The sequence below is a fragment of the Bactrocera oleae genome, chromosome 6, assembly GCF_042242935.1.
Source record: "Bactrocera oleae isolate idBacOlea1 chromosome 6, idBacOlea1, whole genome shotgun sequence".
Classification (NCBI taxonomy): domain Eukaryota; kingdom Metazoa; phylum Arthropoda; class Insecta; order Diptera; family Tephritidae; genus Bactrocera; species Bactrocera oleae.
The window spans coordinates 23,447,708-23,467,957 of record NC_091540.1 but is presented as its reverse complement, the minus strand read 5'-3'; the positions used below and the strand labels follow the sequence as shown (position 1 = coordinate 23,467,957).

At 33.6% G+C, this 20,250-nt stretch overlaps 1 protein-coding gene and 1 long non-coding RNA gene across 5 annotated transcripts in view; one reads left to right on the top strand and one right to left on the bottom strand.

The window, feature by feature from the left end:
- Positions 1-10,130, bottom strand: part of LOC106624368 (tyramine/octopamine receptor) — a 65,139-nt gene extending 55,009 nt beyond the window's left edge. The window contains exons 1-2 of one of the 4 annotated variants that reach the window (XM_070112000.1): positions 9,828-10,130; positions 7,934-9,295 (exon numbers count right to left, since the gene is read on the bottom strand). The gene's annotated coding sequence lies outside the window, so the exon portion shown is untranslated. Of the gene's footprint in view, positions 1-85; positions 384-7,933; positions 9,296-9,827 lie in introns of all 4 variants that reach the window. The other 3 variants (XM_070112001.1, XM_070112003.1, XM_070112004.1) reach the window with 3 other exon arrangements.
- The window catches only part of LOC118680478 (uncharacterized), a 167,013-nt gene that overhangs the window by 95,685 nt on the left and 51,078 nt on the right, over positions 1-20,250 (top strand). The gene's annotated exons all lie outside the window — the stretch shown is intronic.

The following is a 20,250-nucleotide window of genomic DNA, read 5'->3' as shown; positions in this document are numbered from 1 at the left end:
AATTTATAATTTTATTTACTTGTAGCAGAACTATAAACAAGCAAATAGAATTAAAGTTGACAAAGTAAGAGTTTAAGGATCTCACCTGTTAAGCCATCTTGATGCTGCCCTTCGAAATTTTTTGGTGATGCGGGTACTTTTATTTACTGGTAATAAACATTCACATGGGCATATGATTACACCATGTGTTTCGTATGCGTACAAGTACTTATGTATGTATTTAGTTAATAGGTCGAGTTGTCGTGCCTTAATTGTAACAATCGCTACTACATTCGTTGTCGTGGATTTAGGGTTTTGTTTATTTGGTCTCTCAACTTGGGCGTGCATGAATTATTCTGTATTTGGATTTGTATTTGTTTTGTAAACTCATTGAATCCTGCAACCTTAACAATAACTTTAGTATTTTTATTCAAAATTAGCGCACGCTGTTGTCACCAAATTCACAAGCATAATATATAATGTGTGTTATATAAGTATTGTCATATACCATACACTTATTAATGTATTCATATATATGCGCATATATAATATAAATATCTTCAGAGTTGTGTAAATGTGGATCAGGATTTTACTCGTAATTGTTGCATATGCACTTATGAAGAACCAAATACACGTATGTACAATTATATATGCATATATTTATATATTATATATAACGGGTGATCCAAGTATAGGTACTTTTTCCAATAGCCTTTCCGTGACATACCACACGTGAGTTGTGTCAAGCTGTCATGTCATTTTTGTTCAGTATTTTTTGGCATTTTATCATGGAAAGACTTGCGCCTGAACAACGTTTACAAATCGTTCAACTTTATAACGAAAATTTACGTTCTATAAAAATTTGTTTCGCGCTTCGCTCAACTTTTGGTTAACATAATCGGCCTACTGAGCGCACTATTCGCAACCCCATTACCCATCTTGAGACCCAGCATTCATTTTTATTTTCGACCGAGTAGACATCACATCGCTCTATGGGCCCTTGCAAAGTTCCAAAGAGATCCGACGTTTTCGAGCCTTTGACCTAAATAGATTTAAGAACTGCCATTTCATCCAGAAAAAACAACGGTCTAGTGTGGTTTGTGGGCCGGTGGGATCATCGGTGATGCCGGTGAGAACGTAACCGTCAATGGCGACCGTTATCACGCCATGATAACCGACTATTTGATGCATGAAATTGAAGATCGTGATCTCGGCGAATCATCGCATCAATGAATGGAACTATTGAGAGAAAAAGTCTAAAGTCTATGCGGACAATCCCGCATCGATTCAGGCCTTGGAGCAAAACATCACACGTGTCATTCGCCAGTTACCGGTCGAAATGCTCGAACGAGTCATCGAAAATTGGACTCAACGGATTTACCATCTGAGACGTAGCCGCGGCCAATATTTGAAAGAGATAATCTTCAAAAAATAAATGCCAAAGAATATTCTTACGAATGATAATAAGCATTCCCCATTACATTTGAATTTTCTGTGTTTTTTTTCATTAAAAAAGTAACAAACCTTGAAATGAATCACCCTTTATATAAACATGTACGTATTTTCTGTCTATTTCGATGTCAGCATGCTTCAACAGTCATCGATCGAAACCGCTGCTGTGGCTATATTTTCCCTTCTCTCTCTTTATCCGTTTCGAGTTTTTTCTTGGCAATGCCATTGAAAATGTTAATTAATGCTCAATGCAAATGGAAATAAGGAACAAATTCAGTCACGCATATCCAAACTCAATTCCGCCTCGAATATTTATGTGGGCATATTCTCTGTGTGTGGACAAGCACTTGTGCGTGAGTATTGCATAGTATTCAGCAGTTTCCAATAATTGTACTTCAACAGACCGAATGAGATTGTATATATATGTACGTAATGGCGTTTTCAAACTCACTAACATATGAGTATGTATGCATATAGGGGCATCATAGTTTGAAAAGTTTGCGCGGCACTTATCCCCAACATATTTAATCAATATACATATGTATGCCTATTACAAACCACTACGGTTACATCAATAAAATTTTCTCAGTACAAATACGAGTATTTACGGCAATTCCTTCAACAGTGGGAAAATGGTGAAATCGGATGGTACCCCGCTCCCCCCTCCTTATATAACGGTTGTGTTGAAAACTATTAAAAGTCCGATAATTTACAAAATAAATACGGCAGAAAAATTAAATTTCACATCTCATATGATACAGAAGGGCTACATAAGAGCTAATGTCAAAATTGAACTATGAACGTGACACCGTCCACCTTTACGTGAGCTTCTATATCTCACGAATTATTTAATAAATTTTAACTAAATTTGGTGCATTACATATTTCCGAAGGTTTATGCGACAATGCGAAAATGGATGAATTCGCCATAACTTTTCAATAGTTAATTTGTGAGGTTTAGTATTGAAATTTTGGGAGAATATTTTTATGATATGGCTAACATCGAGTCAATACTCTCTAGTCCTTATATACCTAATATACAGATTTTCGAACTTCCTGCTGACTTTACACCTTATGTACCATACTGTTCAATTACGGTTAGCCTTACACCTTATACATATACCATTCAATAAGTAAGATTGTTTATTAAAATTAAGTGAATGTGTAATATTGGATACACTATAGCAGCAGGATTATATACGATTCGCTCCGAAATTTGATTTTCATTATATATTTATACCCTGAACAGGGTATATTAAGTTTGCCACGAAGTTTGTAACACCCAGAAGGAAGCGTCGGAGACTCTATAAAATATATACATAAATGATCAGCATGATGAGCTGAGTTGATTTAACCATGTCCGTCTGTCTGTCTGTCCGTATATATTCAAACTAGTCCCTCAGTTTTAGTGCTATCGATCTGAAATTTTGCACCTGTACTTTTCTAACAAAGAAGCTGCTCATTTGTCGGAACGGCCGATATCGGACCACTATAGCATATAGCTGCCATACAAACTGAACAATCGGTTATCAAGTGTTTGTATGGAAAACTCTTTCATTTGACGAGGTATCTTCACGAAATTAGGCAGCAGTTATTGCTTAAGGCAACAAATTATTCTCCACAGAAATTGGTCAGATCAGATCACTATATCATATAGCTGCCATACAAATTGAACGTTCGGAATCAAGTTCTTGTAAGGGGCCTTTGTATTTGTGAAGGGTATTATAGCTTCGGCGCAACCGAAGTTAACGTTTTTTCTTGTTTTTGTATGTAATATTCAAATATGTGTAGAATTTGGAAAATGGCGAAGTAAAATATATATAAGATACTCAAAAATATAAGGTTGTCAAATATCTCCCTTCCGCTTTTTTGTTCTTCATTCATTGCTTTATAAAAAGTGTTACAGCGATCGGATTTAGTTAAAATATGCGCCGTTTTGTTCGATGATCTGTTTCCATCTAGACGGCAACTTCATATTACCTTCCTCGTAGAAGCCCCCCTCCTTATTTGCGAAGAATTCGGACAGCCACTTTTCACAAGCCTCTTTTGAGTTCAACTTCACACCACCAAGGGCATTCGCCATGGACAGGAACAGGTGGTAATCACTTGGCGCTACGTCCGGGCTATATGGTGGATGCGATAAAACCTCCCATCCGAGCTCCCGTAGCTTCTGACGAGTCATCAACGAAGTGTGTGGTCTGCGAGCAGCAGCTCATAGTGGATGATTCCCTTCCAATCCCACCAAACACACAGCAAAACCTTCCTGGCCGTCAATCCCGGCTTGGCCACTGTTTGGGACAATTCACCGGCCTTCGACCACGACCGTTTTCGCTTGATATTGTCATATGTGATCCATTTTTCGTCGCCAGTCACCATCCGCTTCAAGAATGGGACGAGTTCGTTCCGTTTCAGCAGCATATCGCAGGCGTTGATTCGGTCCAGAAGGTTTTTTTGCGTCAAATTATGCGGCACCCAAACATCAAACTTTTTTTTGTATCCAGCCTTCTGCAGATGGTTCAAAATGGTTTGGTGACAAACTCCCATCTCCTGGGCGATGTCACGAGATGCCATATGCCGGTCTAACTCGATGTATTCCATGATTTGATCGGTATTTGTCGTCACAGGTCTTCCGCCGGCTGGCTTATCCATGGTGTCGTTTTCACCGGCTCTGAATCGTCGAAATCATTCCTCCGCGGTTCGAAGTTATAGAGTACCATCCCCCAAAACACTATTAATCTCACGGAACGTTTCTCTAGCGGATTTGCCTTTAACGAAGGAAAACTTTGAAATAACGCGAATTTCGGCGTTAGTGAACTCCATGTTTACACGTCTATAACTGTTGAACGCAATATCCAAACTAATCATGCATAGCGTTGTTTTGTAGGTTATGTCAAGACCTTTCAAATTATGTATAGTGTTGCCAGATACGAGCTCTGTAGCGCTTTGTACATAGCCGCGAAATTCAAAAGACAAAAAAGCGTAAGGGAGATATTTGACAACCTTATATTTATTTTAAATATTTAATCATATTAAGCAGTATTAAACGTAATTATTTATATAAATTAATTTTAATAAAAATAACGTTACTTTTGCATTTTTATATTTACCTTAATATATTAAGATGCGTTCATATTTATTTCTTTTAAACACAAAGTATTGAGTTCGAATATCATTTTATTTAAAACAAGAGATATTACTTATTCATGAATGTTTTGTAATAAATAGAAAAAATATGGCTTAAAAATATAACGTGTATATACTCTCTGATAAATTGGGAAGTTCCGGTCATAAATTTGGCCATGAATATATTAATAGCAGATATTTAATACATTCTGATGGATTAGGGTATTTCTGTAATACGTTTTTCCTTGAAAATATTAATAGCTAAATATTGTTCTATCACATTCATGGTAATTCGTTGCAAACAAAATCTCAGACCACAATCCCAACGTACAAATGAAATATGCTACACGCTCTAAGTGGCGCATAGCTGAACCGCATAAACATTTAGGAAAATTTTGTAAAAAGGAATGACAGAATAACTCGAGTTGCTCGACTCATTTCGCTCGTGTGAACGCACAGACCTCTTTCCACTCATCTAACACCCCTCTTTTTTTAGTCCGATTAAGCGGGGACAAGATAACCGCTACAAAAACAATACCAACATTGTCAAGTCGTTAATTGACATGAAAAGTTTAAGTTTTCATTTACCTGATGCCGATATCATTTTGTTCGCTGGCAGCGGAAGTTATAGGTACTTTATTGTTATACCTGAAAACTCAGTTGAAAAGTATAATATTAGCAATTATTTAAAGTAAAACCAAATTATTTACTTGCCCATTAGCACCTTTTTCATTAATTTGATGCATGAAGTTGAAGAAATGCGCGAATATATTAAATTCTTGACACTCTCCATCCAGAGTTTTAATAATAGTTATATCTTTCATTTTCCACACATTGAGCAGATGGTTCCCATTAATGACTATTTTTTAATTTGAATGAATAGCAAACAAGAAAGTATGCAATTTTAAGTGAACCAATCTAAAGTTGAACTTTAATTGTAAGTACATCTGATAAAAACTATTGCGTACCAAAACCTTATGCCTGGTAACCAAAATACCAAAGCAAATGAAACTACTGATTTTGGCCCGATCGGACCGAAACAGCAACGCTGCCATTAATACGTATTTGCTTGAGCGTTTTCGATACATAGCCTTCTGGTTGATTACATACTTATGTATATCTTGGTAAACAATTGAGGTATTTTAAAGAAACGAAAAGGACAATGGATGATTTAACTTTTTCATGTTCCTACTTTCCACACTGATTTTTTATTTATCATTAATTAACTGTGAACTTCTTTAAGATGGCTATACAATGTAAACATACTCTGACATGTTTTGTTATCAAATGAGCTGTATAGTTTTATATTCTAACCTTTACAAAGTTCAGTTCATTGGATTATTTGTTTGAAAAATAACAAAATATTATAGTATCGTATTCTGAATTTATCGTACTCTGTTACTTCATTCTTTAAGTTATGTTTCAAATTTAATTGTATTACTTCGTTTGTTATTTCCATATTAATTGATTAACATAACTAATTCTAAAATTATCTTAATTTTGTTTAAAAAATTCTATTTGCTTATCAAATAACGTAAATTACTTGTAAAGTGAAGATATAGTTACATGTACATGTTCACCTGCTGAAATCGGCCCAATGCCACATCAATAAATTATTATATTTCAATAATAGTAATGTGGATAAAACGCAATTTGAAGCATAATTTGGTCTTCTTCGATGATATAAACATATTTCACTCAATATTTTATTATTACTTCAAACATTTGCTATTTTCGATTACGGGTCTTCTTCCAACAAGGATTTATTTGTTATTCGTTATGATTAGACCTCGGTATTTTGCATTTTATTTGTAATCACATTAGTGCAAAACTTTTTATTAAGACGTTTTATCGTTCAAAAATATATGTAAACGAATTTCATCGAAAAATTGAATCACTTGTAAAATGTAAAATTACGAACAATTTAGATAACCAATTTTCTTGCTTTAAAAACAATCAACAAAGAGAGGCATAATCCACTTTTCCCTGTCCAACGCTTTACTGTATATTGTTGTAAAACCCGGGCAACGCATGTTACGAAAAGCAAAATGCACACAAAAATTGGTGTGCTTGTTGCTAAACACGGACAAAGTGTAGTCAAAAACAGATGCAGTTTCTTTAATCTCTTTTCTCTTTCTCTAAACACTTTGTGTAACACATTTCGTACCACGGATATTATTTGATAATTTTTAATTTTATTTCAAACAAGTTATTAACAGAAATATCGAATAAAATCTTAAGTCTGAATCAAAGCGGCACATGTCTTGATAGCTATATTGTTTCTACATTTTGTATAGAAAGTATCCGCTCAACACAAGCCGAAGAATAAATAAATGCTTTGAATTCATGCTTGTTCAAATTCTTTTACCTCTGAATAGGTCGATAATAACATATCTCACACTAAATATAAAAGAATCACAATTCGAAAAATGACAAATATTCACGAGGCATCGGACGCAATTAACACAAAAGTAGACATAAAGGTGATTTTCCAGTTAAATAAGATAGTAATGGCAATGAAATTTCTTGGGTAAGTAGATAAGTGTATTACGAATTGATTTATTGAAAAAAAAGTTATTTTGAGTTACTGTGTGACTCTTTTGTATTTTGTGTGGGATTTGAGTTGTGACTCTTTCGTCAAATAGAGCCACAACGTAGTCGTTTGTGCGGAAAAATGTACAATTGTGCGTACTTTAGTGTAATGAATAGAAATAAACAAAAATGTGTAAGGAAAAGTGTTTGGTGAATATATAATTTGTACAACTTGTGGCAAAAAGGTGAATATTAAATATTCCGGCTTATGAAAACCAATTTTGATCTACATATATAAAAATTTATCTGCGTAATGTATGTTCCCGCATAACTTTAGAACGCCGGCAACAAATTGGATAATTCTTCTTTTATTGTGGTTTGTATACAAAAAAAAATTAAATTTGATTAAAATTTCGGCGACCAGGAAGCATCAACACCCAAACCTATCAAACATAACAAAGTAACAGAAAAAGTTATTTGATTGATTGATTGTTTTCGTTTGTTTTGAAATTGATTAAAAAAAGTTGAGAATTTACTAATACATATATAATATAATATTTTATATGCTATAGTTTAATGCCAAAAATATGTGAAATTGATTCATAAATTACCCAAACTATCATATACTACATATATTGATTTTCTTTGTTCTAACAAACCGTATACACCTGCCTTTAATCCTGGCAAGTTGCAAGAGTATGAAATGTTCGGTTACACTTAAACTTAGCTCTTCCTTACTTGCTTATTTATGAGTTTAAATTTATTATTAATTCAATAATATTTAATTATTTATATTAATAAATATTCTTATAATTGAGTATATAACTTATATAAATATTATTTCTTACCAAATGGTCAATAAAGAATATTACATGCAAGTTATGCGTAATTTGCATGAAACAATCCGCCAGAAACGCTCGGATTTGTGGAAGAACAAAAATCATCTTTTGCACCATGATAACACCCCTGCTCACGCATCGTTGCTTGTACGCGAATATTTGGCCAAAAACAACCCATTAATGGTGTCGCAGCCACCTTATTCCCCAGACCTGGCCCCCTTTGACTTTTTTTGTTCCCAAAACTGAAGAAGCTCATGAAAGGACGACGCTACACTACGATTGCGGAGATAAAAATTGGATCGGGGGAGGAACTGAATACGATCAAAAAAATTACTTTTTTAAGCTTAAGTGCATTATATCCAGGGGGGATTACTTTAAATACTTTATTAAGAAATACAAAATTCGCGATACTTTTTGAACACACCACGTGTGCAAAATCCAAGCTCCTCTGAATCCCTGAACAGGGTATAATATTTGTAAGTTTGCCACGAAGTTTGTAACACCTAGAAGGAAACGTCGGAGACCGTATACAATATACACATAAATGATCAGAATGATGGGCTGAGTTAATTTATCCGATCTCGGACCACTATAGCATATAGCTGATATACATACTGAACAATCGGAATCAAGTGTTTGTATGTAAAACTCTTTTATTTGACGAGGTATCTTCACGAAATTCGGCATGGATTATTATTTAAGGCAATGTTGCAATCTCCGAAAAAAATTTTTTAGATCGAATGCCTATAGCATATAGCGGCCAAATTAACTGAACGATCGGAATAAAGTGCTTGCATGAGTTATTGTATGAGGCAACAATGCATTACCCTAAGAAATTGTTCAGATCAGATCACAATATCATATAGCTGCTATACAAATTGAACGATCGGAATCAAGTCTAGTAAGGAACTTTTGTATATGTGAAATTTATTGGCTTCGAAAATGTCAATTACAATGTACAAGAACAAAGTATAATGTTCTGTAATGCATTCGAAATATTTTTGACATTACATCATGTTTTGAAATGCATTAAACCGGTAGTCGATGTATAAATTATACAACGCATTATTTTGCAATGTGGTTTGCCGTTGGTAGACGAGTATAAATACTGTAGTCATACTGTAACGATACAATGCAGTAGTACGTTTTTGAAACCTCTATATTAAATATAATATTGTAGATAGTTTCACAATTCAATACATAGTCACTTTGTCGGTATTATTCATAAAATAGAAAGACAACATAAAATCTTATTTCAATATTACAATAACTATTAGCAATACAGTTCCAGCCACTAACCACCGAACGATTATGTCCATAAAATTAGCAGTTTAAGAAATGATTTCCTCATTTAAGTTTGAAGAAGGGATTCTGAAATTGTATCTTATAAGTGGAAAATTGTAACTATCGAAGTAAAATAAAACTAATATAAACAGAAATTAATCTAATTTTTACGAGTCGAATATTAAAATCTATCCGTCGACTTGTCTTGATTAATCTAGCTGGTTTCTAATAGTAGTACCACCAATCAACAATCACTCACAGTACAGACTTTCATTAAATTATTCGTGGCCAAATTTCGCAGACGGCCATATTGTGTAAGTAAAAAAATGTACTGTAGTTTACTGTATTGTAGAAGTAAACCTTTCAGGAGTGCTTGAGGCGGGCACTTTTGTCAGCAAACATAAAATATAAATGTTCATTACGAGATATTTTTATTTTGACACCGTTACTTGATTTTTTTTTAGATTTATTGCTTTTAAATCTTGTGAATAAATTAATTTATGTGCAACAATTTAAGACAATACACACAGAAAACTTTATCAATAAAGCACTTGAAGGGCGTTTAACGCCACAAAATCATATTACAATCACTTTTGCGACGACAATCAAATTCACTCACGCATTTACTATTCACTAAAACTCAGTGGGCAACTAGCCAATCATCTTGCACTTTCCCACAAACATTAGCCCCTTAATAAGTCGATGCAGCCAACTCCTTCCGCAACGAGCACTTATTTACACTTTCAAGGTTTTCACGTTCACTGCACTTCGCCTCCAGGTATTGATAACGTGTCATCTTAATATGTCCGCGACGACAAACACAACTATGATTAAAGGAGTAATTTTCAATGAGGCGTGATTTGCAAGCAAAGCCGGTCTACCAGCGTCAACGCTAAATCAACTACTAACTGCGATGCTGTCTGACATCTTGTTTAGTATCTTTCTCAGCAAGGTAGACTGCATGTGCATCAGAGCATGCGCGCTCTTTTTTAATTGTCGGCAAGGCAGTTCACTATTAAATATTTTATGCTCTCCTATCTCTTAAATGTCCAAATATTGCTGCACTATTGTTGTATCTAAATAACGAAAGTTCGAAATGTGTGAGCCGATTTCCATTTTATTTAAATAAAACATATATATTTTTTCTTTCGCTGTTTTCATTTCTCATAAGTTCTCCTCTCGTATTTTTTTGTTCTCATTGATCTGTTGATTCTTGATACAAATTCGTATTTGGCCGACACTGCGTATAAGCAATGGGGAGTGTTACATGTACAAAAATATTCATTCCCGTTGGATATGACAAATATGTGTTTTTATTTTTTAATTTGCATGCTATACACTATCGACAATGCTTTATGACAACTGAACAATGGAAAAGCTATTGTGTTTATTAAACTACATGCTTGCATACAGGACTGCATTGTGAGCGTAATGGTATTTTCAGAAAGAATATAATATCTTTTGAAATTTGTGTAAAATGCATGTACTGTCTTAGCAGCATCAAAACATTTGACCGAATATTGCCGAATGTATTGCAGAAGAATTATAACGTGATTATACTTTCGGCAATAGGCTGCTATAGCATTAGTTAATTATCGATTTATTTATGAATCAGGAAATATTTTTCTATACATTTTGCTTACTTTCAGTAATTTTTAAGTTAAAGTAATTAAGGCATTCAATGTCCGTAGTAATGCAAACATATTACATACATATTTATTTTATTGATTCGGTTAACGGTTGGCCATTGACTTAATTTAATTTGAAAGACCATCGAATGAGAGTTTTTATAAATGTTAGCTAAAAGTCAATTAAAATGTATTTTAAGTTTGACATTAGACACTTATATATAATGGATAACTGAATAAGCATATATACTGTAATATGCATATTTTCGAAAGCTTCAAATATTCTTTAATGAATAGAGTTAAGTATGGAAATAGTCAGGATGATTTCGAAAATTCTGTTAATTCGAGCGACATTGAAATGGTAAAATGGATGAAAATAGATGAACTGAATAGTTGAGCCCAAAACGATATCACTAAGTAAACTACATATATAGTGATTCCATAACTAGAATGTAAAGGGTGATACCATATTAAAACTAAGACGCAAATGCAGTAATACCCATTCAAATTTTTAAAGAAAATTATTCAATATATAGGTACTTTGACAACCAGTCAGGTATGTCTCCGAGATATTTATTCAAGTATATTTCTAAGTTATGTTTCACTCCTTTTGTGATACACTTTTGTTGTTGTGAAGTAAAATAACATCTCATAAATTTTAAATTCTGCTGGGTTTGTTAGGGGAGTTTTCCTTTAATAAAATTATCAAGAGGAAGATAATATATTTAATTTTTATATACAATATATAAAACAAATCAACAATACAAAGTCGGCGACTTCAGAGCTTGGTGACTTTCGGACGTTAATAATTTATTTTGTATTTTGTAGCGAAATTTCCATTTAGTTTTAATGAACCAGTAGGAGGTTTGCTCTCGTACATGTAATTATGGTACTTGAATTTATGTAATTATTCTCCAAAGGAAGGTCGGTAAGTAACAAGCTAAAATAGCTTAAATGGCATTCTCACTAAAGCGAGCAACAAGCTTAAAAGTTACCAACTGTCGGATTTAATAAAACATCTGGGTGCTTTTTTACATTTTAATTAAATTTTCGCTGAAAATATGAGAAACTAAAGGCTTTTGCATGGACCTACAATACCTTCATCCATCTCCGTTAGTACATTTAATACTCTCGCAACATGTTGCTGAGAGTATATTTTTTTTACCAAGCGATTGTTTATAATATCAAAATTTAATCGTTATATATATAATAGTTCTTTATATATATGCATCAATATATAATTTTAGGATGAAGACACACATTTAATTCCAGATGTCTGACTGTCTGTCTGTCCGTGTAAGCGGTAACTTGAATAGTATTTGGAATGGGTTGATGAGAGTTGGTGAAGTTATTTCTCGAACCTCTGAGGATATGAATGGTGAAATTTGTCCTTTCTAGAATAGTCTCGCCTACGTTTGGGTAAAATCAAATATATATATATATATAAATATTAATTTAAACAAAATTTAGCAATTTAAAAATCGATCTATAACTACACCTACTTTCCATATAACAAAACTTTAAATTTTGTCTGATTCTTTTACTGCGCAGTATAAAAACTGCGTACCAGTAAAGATATTGCGATAAAATTTTGCACAAATAGCGCCTCACCTTTTATTTTTAAGTGACCGAAATCGGATAATACCTTTTCAAGCCTTCAGATACATAAATGAAATTCAGAGAGCATATTTTTTTGTAATTTGTTCTGGTGACAAAAATTAATTAAATCGGGTCAATACTTTTAACGTTAGGGATAATAACATTTTCGGATATCTTAGTAAAAGTAAATCAGCGTATTTTAGATTGCTACCAAAAATGTGTGAAATCGGTGATAAATTACGCAGGCCAAGCCCATATACATATATAATGCTTTTCGTTATTCTAGTGGAATTGATGCGGAATTTATTAGTCATATTATGAGTATCTTAACCAAATTGTATGTAAACATGTTCTGAAGCATGATGTTTTCCCTTGATACTTCGTATTGTCTTTGCGCCGTCTCAGGTGGTTTATCTCAAGTCCGACAATGCGTAGCAACTCGACTAAGTTATTGACCTGTTTGTTTTTTCAGACCGTGCTCAACACTTGTGAGCGTTTCATAATGGTACGCTTTGACCATAATGGAGGTATAAAGAGATATCGGGTGCGTTCTAGCTACGTAATAATAACAGCAGTACAGCTACTGTGTTGCATATTTGCTGATACTCTGCTGATGTGCAGACAAAAATTTAGTGTTGCTGATTATTTGCATAAATGATAGTTAGTAGAACACCACCCGGATCTCTTAAACGTTTATTTCTATTATCATGCTGGTTGATTAACACACAATCACGTATTCTTTTAGTGCAATATATTACATTACTTATTTGCTTTTGAGCCTTGAAAATTGCAAGAGTAGAAAATGTTCATTACACCCGAACTAAGTCCTTCCTTACTTGCTGCGTTTATTTTCTTAACAGTTTCAATATATTCGTTGAAATAGCTGAGAAGCAGTCCACGAATAAATAAGCAAAATGAAAAAAAAACATTTTCTAGAAAATACAAATGCAGCTCTGCATTTAACTAGGTCACCACCGCAACCTCTCTGAAAGGAAAAAGTGTATGAAAGTAAACCAACAGCAGTTTAGTGCTATGCGCATACATTCATTGTTGGTTCATGTATAAAATCAACATTGCTAACATATTTACTCTGCCCAAAACAAAACACTTCAATTTCTACTTCGCCTTAAAATGGTTTAATTTGATTTTCCATAGTCACCTAAAACGAGAAATGTCCCTAGATCTAAAACCTTTGTGTGCACACACTATGTTAATAGTATGTAAGAAATAGTTTCAATAGTTGTCATTGGATCGTAATATTTAGAAGCCCTTTTTGGGTATCATTTATTTTTCAGGCAGTAAATAATAGTGTTGATCGATTACTCCCAGACCAGCGACTCTTTTTTTTGTTGCAAACAACTTTTTATATTGTTTATAAATGAGAAAAAGTTTAATACATTTTTAATCATAGTTAGAGGTCTGTTATTAAATTAGAAATGGAAAATACCAAACAGCGAAAGTTACATGGATTTAATCTTGTATCTACATAAATACATATTTTGTTATCTGGCCAAGGCAGCCCAGAGCACAGAAGTGAGTAAGAATACAGTAAGTAGATTTTCACGAGAACTTTTCTAAAAAGTTTAGAGATCAGAAAAAAAGGAATCAATTAGTTATAATAAGATTAATCCATACATTTATTGTTCTGCTTAACATTTTCTCTGTAGGCAAAATGAGGTAAGTTTTTTGACTTCGAAACAATATCTGATCTTCCTGTCAAGAATCGTTGAAGACCGACCGCTCTTTACCACGACAATGCGAGCTCTCACACATCGTCTGAAACAACTGAATTTTTGAGCATGCAAAACATCGATTTGATAGTCATGCGTACTTAGGAATCGTTTCTCTTATGTTCTTAAATCCACTAACCCCTCATAAGTCAATATCAAGTTTCAGGCGACGAGTTGCGCTAATGGGGATACCATAATCGGCTTTTCCATGAAAAAATACATGTACATACCAATTTTCTGAGTCTATCGAGCCTAGAGGGTAAAATTTGTAGATTATAAAAAAATAAAACTTTTGGAAAAAAAAATTTTGACATCTAGAGGCAAGAACTTTTAAAGTAAATTTCTATATAAATTTTTTTGGTTTAAACTCTTCATATTTATATAAAAATTACCGAATTTCACGGTTTTTGACTCAAAATTTATTTCAGACCTTAAGGAAAACATGTTGTCATTTTTTTTTTAAACTCCAATAATGACCACAAAATTTTTTTGAAGTTGATAACTTTTAATTGGCAAGAACGAGGACTCTCCACATCTTCTAGAACACTTATCAAACATTTTTTACGAAAGAAAGATTTTAATTCGAAATTAACTTTAAAAGTGAGGGGGCCGTCTCTAGATGTTAAACTTTTTTTTTTCCAAAAGTTTTAGTTTTTTAGCCGCTTTTAGATGTTAAACATTTTTTTTTTTCAAAAATTTTCTTATTTTATATTCTACAAATTTTACCCTCAGGCTAAGCAAAAAAAATATTTTTTTTAGCTTCTCCCTAATACACATCCTTATATATAATGATTACACTCCCTCCGGACCTACTGGCATCATGAAATTCTTGGGAAGAATTCTGAATCGAAACATTTTTCAAAAGTGAATAAACAACAGAGCCTTTTACCAATCTATTTTAAATATCAAATTTCGGTTGAGCACAAGAATATATGAAGCTTCAAAGAAATTTTGATTTTTGCATAATTTAAATGTACACATATTGATAATATGGATACGTCGCTAGGGAGAGGGAAATGAATTCGTTATGAGAGCTTTTATTGCTCACTTTACTTGTGTTTCAACTCACGATATATTGTACTTCGAATCTGATATGAAAAATGTGTCCTTTCAGTTTTAAATATTAAACGTTGGTTCCTGAATAAAAACTAAATAGTTTCAAAAAGAGACTGGGTAAACTACCCCACGTTTAATTTTCAAAAATTTTGCTGGATTTATTTTCAAAATTTTTAATTACTTTATTTATTATGTTATATTGTTTAGAAAATATTTTCACTGGCAATAAAACATAAGCGCTAGATTAATGATTTTTTATTTTTCTGCAACTGCTTTAAATTTATGGCAAGTTTACCGTAACTTAAGATATAAAGGCAGTAAAGTTTTAATAGAAAATATGAAGGTATAATCATACAATAAACTCTGTAACTTAAATTATATGTATGTATGTACGCAACCTATTTCAATCAAATACAATCTAGCAATTCATCAACTTATATTATTAGCTGTTGATTACAAAAGTTTCACTGCTATGCCATGGTTAGGATCTTAAAGACGTCTAATAAAATTTTTTTACACTTTTGTCGTTAGCTAAGAAGACCCTGATGCTGCCTTTTACGTTGCCACCGGGCAGTGAAAATTAAAAGCACAATCACACATACCTGCACCTGGTTATTCTAATTGGTATTCCATTTAGCTTAACAGTATGTTAAAAGTTTGAACATACCTACCAAACACATATACTCTTACATAGGAGAGCATTTTGTATGTTGGCAGGAGTCTTTTAATTGAGTAAGGAAAGCTTATTGTACTGGAAATTGAATTTCTGAATTTGAAGAGCTATTTAACTTCACGATGTAATGAGTTTTCTAACAGCTTTGTGAGTGAAGATAAATTTAATATTATCAAAGGAATAAATTCGACCACACAATTTATAGCAAATCAATTCAGACGTTAAATTGAAACTGAATTCGTAAATACAAATACATACAGAAAACTGTGTGAAACATACACAGAATATAATCGGTGAAATCGTATTCATTACAATTTGTAGATAATGGTTCGTAAGTGATTGTCGAAAATATCTCACGAAAAACTGACATTTATGAAATTTTCTGCTTGAAACACATATTGAATATAAAATCCATTGAGGAAATAATGTACTCTGGTTATGTTTGATTAAAATTTAGTAATCTGTTTGATTAGAAATTTGCAACTAATGTTATTTATAGCTCCGTTAGTTAGAGATTACTGTTATTTTATTTTTAAATTGACGTTCTGAGAGATAGCAATAGTCAGATTTTGGCCTGAAAGACACCTCTATAATGCTGTTTTCTCTGGCAGGATTTAAGAGAAGGAGCTTTCCTCAGTAATTTAGTATTTGAAATATTTCGTTGGTATCGAGCCAAAGACTTCGATATTACTCTCTGTGATGTAATTGGACACGAACTCTCCAGCTGAAACTTCGAGCCCGTTATCTACCTCGTCAGTGGAGGGTGGGAGTTTCTCGCATGGAGAATTTGGAAAAGTTAAGATTCTAAAAGGACTTTCAGACGCACGCGCTTTATCTACACTGAACGCGATGTACTTCTGATAGGAGAATGAATGGTCCTCTAGAACCCTTCATTCTGAGGCCGGGGGTGCAAACGCCCCTAACTGCAGTGACTAAATTGGGGGAGTATCCCCTTTGACATATAACAAGATTTTTGCCTATAATGAATTCGAATAGCGATTCAACTCTCTTAGTTGTATCCGAGCCACACCAGATTTTTGTCATGAGATTTGGGCTGATTGCACTTACTTCTGACATTGCTCGAGTATACTCAAGAGCATATTTTTAAACAATTTTATAAAAATATAACTCATGCACTGACCGACATGTAAGGCATAAGGTTTTTTAGAATAATGAAAATCATTATATTTAGTATATGGGAGTTGCGGTACCTATTTGACATATTTATTCGTTCAGTTAATTTTGCAGATATCCTACATATAGACCAATAGATACATTTTACATCGAACCGTAAGTTTGAATATCTTATATTAGGTACATGGGAGATGCGGGTAGTATTTACCCGATTTTATATATTTTTGGCATTACTACTTATTATGAACAGAAAGAGATGCTATCTGAGTTTCATTAAGGTAGCTTTAACAGTTTCATAATGATAACTCATATTATATATTCGCCGATATCTGTGGTACAAAGTCAGATGGAAGTTCGAAAATCTTTCTATTAGGTATATGGGCTAAGAAAATGATTGACCCGATTCAACCCATTTTTGACATACAAGCATATTATTATCAGAAATGGATTATTTCCGAATTTCTATAATATGTATTATATATCTCACAGATTGACCGATATTTTCGATACAAAGTTCGCAATAAGAACTGTGGTCCACTATTCGGTAAATTCTATAAAGCTGTGTCCTGCCATCTTATTTGTAAAATTTAAAACCTATGGCGTATTTATTCAGTGAGTTATCGGGCATTTAGTAGTTTTTATACATAACTGTTATGCATGTTTGGTGAATGGGCGTGTTTATAAGTCGATTTCACCCATTTTCACGCTATTGGGGAATTATTGAAAGGATTTGTCCTAGTTAATATAGCTTCAGTGGTTAGTGAGATATGCACACACTTATTAAGGGCGGGGCTACGTCCACTTTTGAAAAATGTGAGCTGGGGCACTATTGTAATTCCCTATACAAAATCCCAGCCTTTTAACTTGATAAGGAGCACATTTATAGCACTTTATAGGTTTTCGCTTAATGTAATTTTGTGTGCGTGGCAAAAGTCCGATTATACCTTACTATAATACCAACCTCTCTTGAGTGCCAAGAAACATAGGTATATAGCAAGTTTCATCAAGATATCTCAATTTTTACTCAAGTGAACGCTTGCACGGACGGACGGACAGACAGACATTCATTCGGAATTTAAGTGGTATCGTCATTGATAATTTATATTTACATTTATAATTTCATATTTATCTGGATTACTTTTAGGTGACACAAACAACCGTTAGAGAATACCGCTTAGCGAATCGAAGACAGATAATTTAACATTCGATTTTTATCAACTAATATTATGATATTATGGGTCTTAGGCTTACTGAGCCTCATTACTTTGATTTTCTTCATACCCAAAATTAGAATCAACCTAGTTAGCTCAAATGAGATACATATGTATATGAGATAAAAACTCAGAAAATTAGGCAAAATTCAACATATTGGGTATATGAGGGCAAAATCAACTAGTGAAATGAAATTCATTATACAGTCGAACCCCGTAAAAATGTATTACATTTTGGTCTTTTCGAAAATTCGTATTTTTAAACCCCTTCTAAATCGAAGTTTTGGTTCGTAACCACTTATAATTCGTAATGCAATTTGATATTTTTTGTCGTTAAATCATCATTAGGTTTTGCAGACTGCTATTGAGCCATTATGTCGTGTGCATATTGAGTTTTGTATTTCTCACACTGTTTTCGCGTAGCTTTTTTTTGTTTTTTTCAAGCGTAACATCATTTCGAGAAAATTACACAAAAACGTACACATAAGATGTTATCAGTCGCGCAAAAACAAAGCATTATTCAGCCACTGATAATTGACAAAACAATTCAATATCGCTCCATCAGCCATATCATCAATTCTACAAAAAAAAGAGTTTAATCTGCAAGGCTCTAATCTTGTGGTTTACACAATGCCGTCAAAGCAATGTTCCTATTGTAGGGGTTATAAAAAGAAAATGCTTTGGTTTTTGCTAAAGCTATGAACACAACTGATTTTAAAGCGAGCAGTGGATGGCTAGATATTTTTAAAAACCGGCACAATATCACATTTAAAACAAGTAAGGAAGGGCTCAGTTCGGATGTAACCGAACATTTTATACTCTCGCAAAGTCAAATGGTATACTCGTTTTAGATTTATTTGTGGATCTTGCCGCCTTGTTCTATGTTGACCGATATTTTCGGTAAAAAGTCAGCTATAGGCACTGGGGTCAACATATTAATTACCTAGGGGCTTGAACAGTTTTGACTCGATTTAGATACTTTTTGGTCACAAGGTGGCATGTTTTAAACGAATTATTCAAGAAAAGTTTTACCCCGATACAATCATTTTTGCTTGATATGCATAGTGGAAAGTAACAGAATCAGATGGAATTGAAAATGGTGTTATATGGGAAGTAGGAGTGATTGTAGTCCGATTTCGCCCATTTTCGCACGATGACATAGAAATATGAAAAGAACGTTATGCACCGAATTTGGTTGAAATCGGTTTAGCAGATCTCAAGATATGGGTTTTCACCTAAAAGTGGGCGGTGCCACGCCCACTGTATAATTTAAACGCGGTTCCTATAAAGTCATCTCATACCATCCCAGAGATAAATTTTAATGTGTCTGGCGTGTTTAGTGCTTGATTTATCGCGCTTTTAGTAGTCTTTAACAGTACCGTTATATGAGGAGTGGGCGGAGTTGCCACCCGATTTTAACTATTTTCACACTCTAGGTAGAGGAAACATTTGCTTCCAGTGAATTTTGTTATTATAGCATTAGCGGTTTAGGAGATATGCACATTAAACCTATTAGGGGCGGGACCACGCCCACTTAAAAAAAAATTTTTAACTGCAGATGCCCCTCTCTATTGTGATCCTGTATACCAAATAAGAGTTTTGTATCTTGTTGTGGAGCTTAGTTATGGCGATTTATTTGTTTTTATATATATATATTTATATTATATATAAATAATTCAAAGCTGTGTTCGGAGGACGTTACAGATGTCCGGGCCGAATACAACCGTGTGTTGCGTTGTTGAATCACATTAGAATTGAAGCGACAATCGGGATGGTTGACGTATGAAGTTGTGGCTTTCGGCGCGGCAGTTTTTTCTAAGTAGAGAGCCCTCAGGGTAGTTGCTTACATGATTGCTTACAAATGTAGTATATGTATATTCAAGCGCGATTTTTCAGCCGCGAGATATCATTGCTAACAGAATCGAAGCCGATTGAGAAAAATAGCTCACTCTTAGTATTAAATACATGTCTGTACACGAAAGGCGTGCTTCGTGCGAATGGTCGGCTTGTC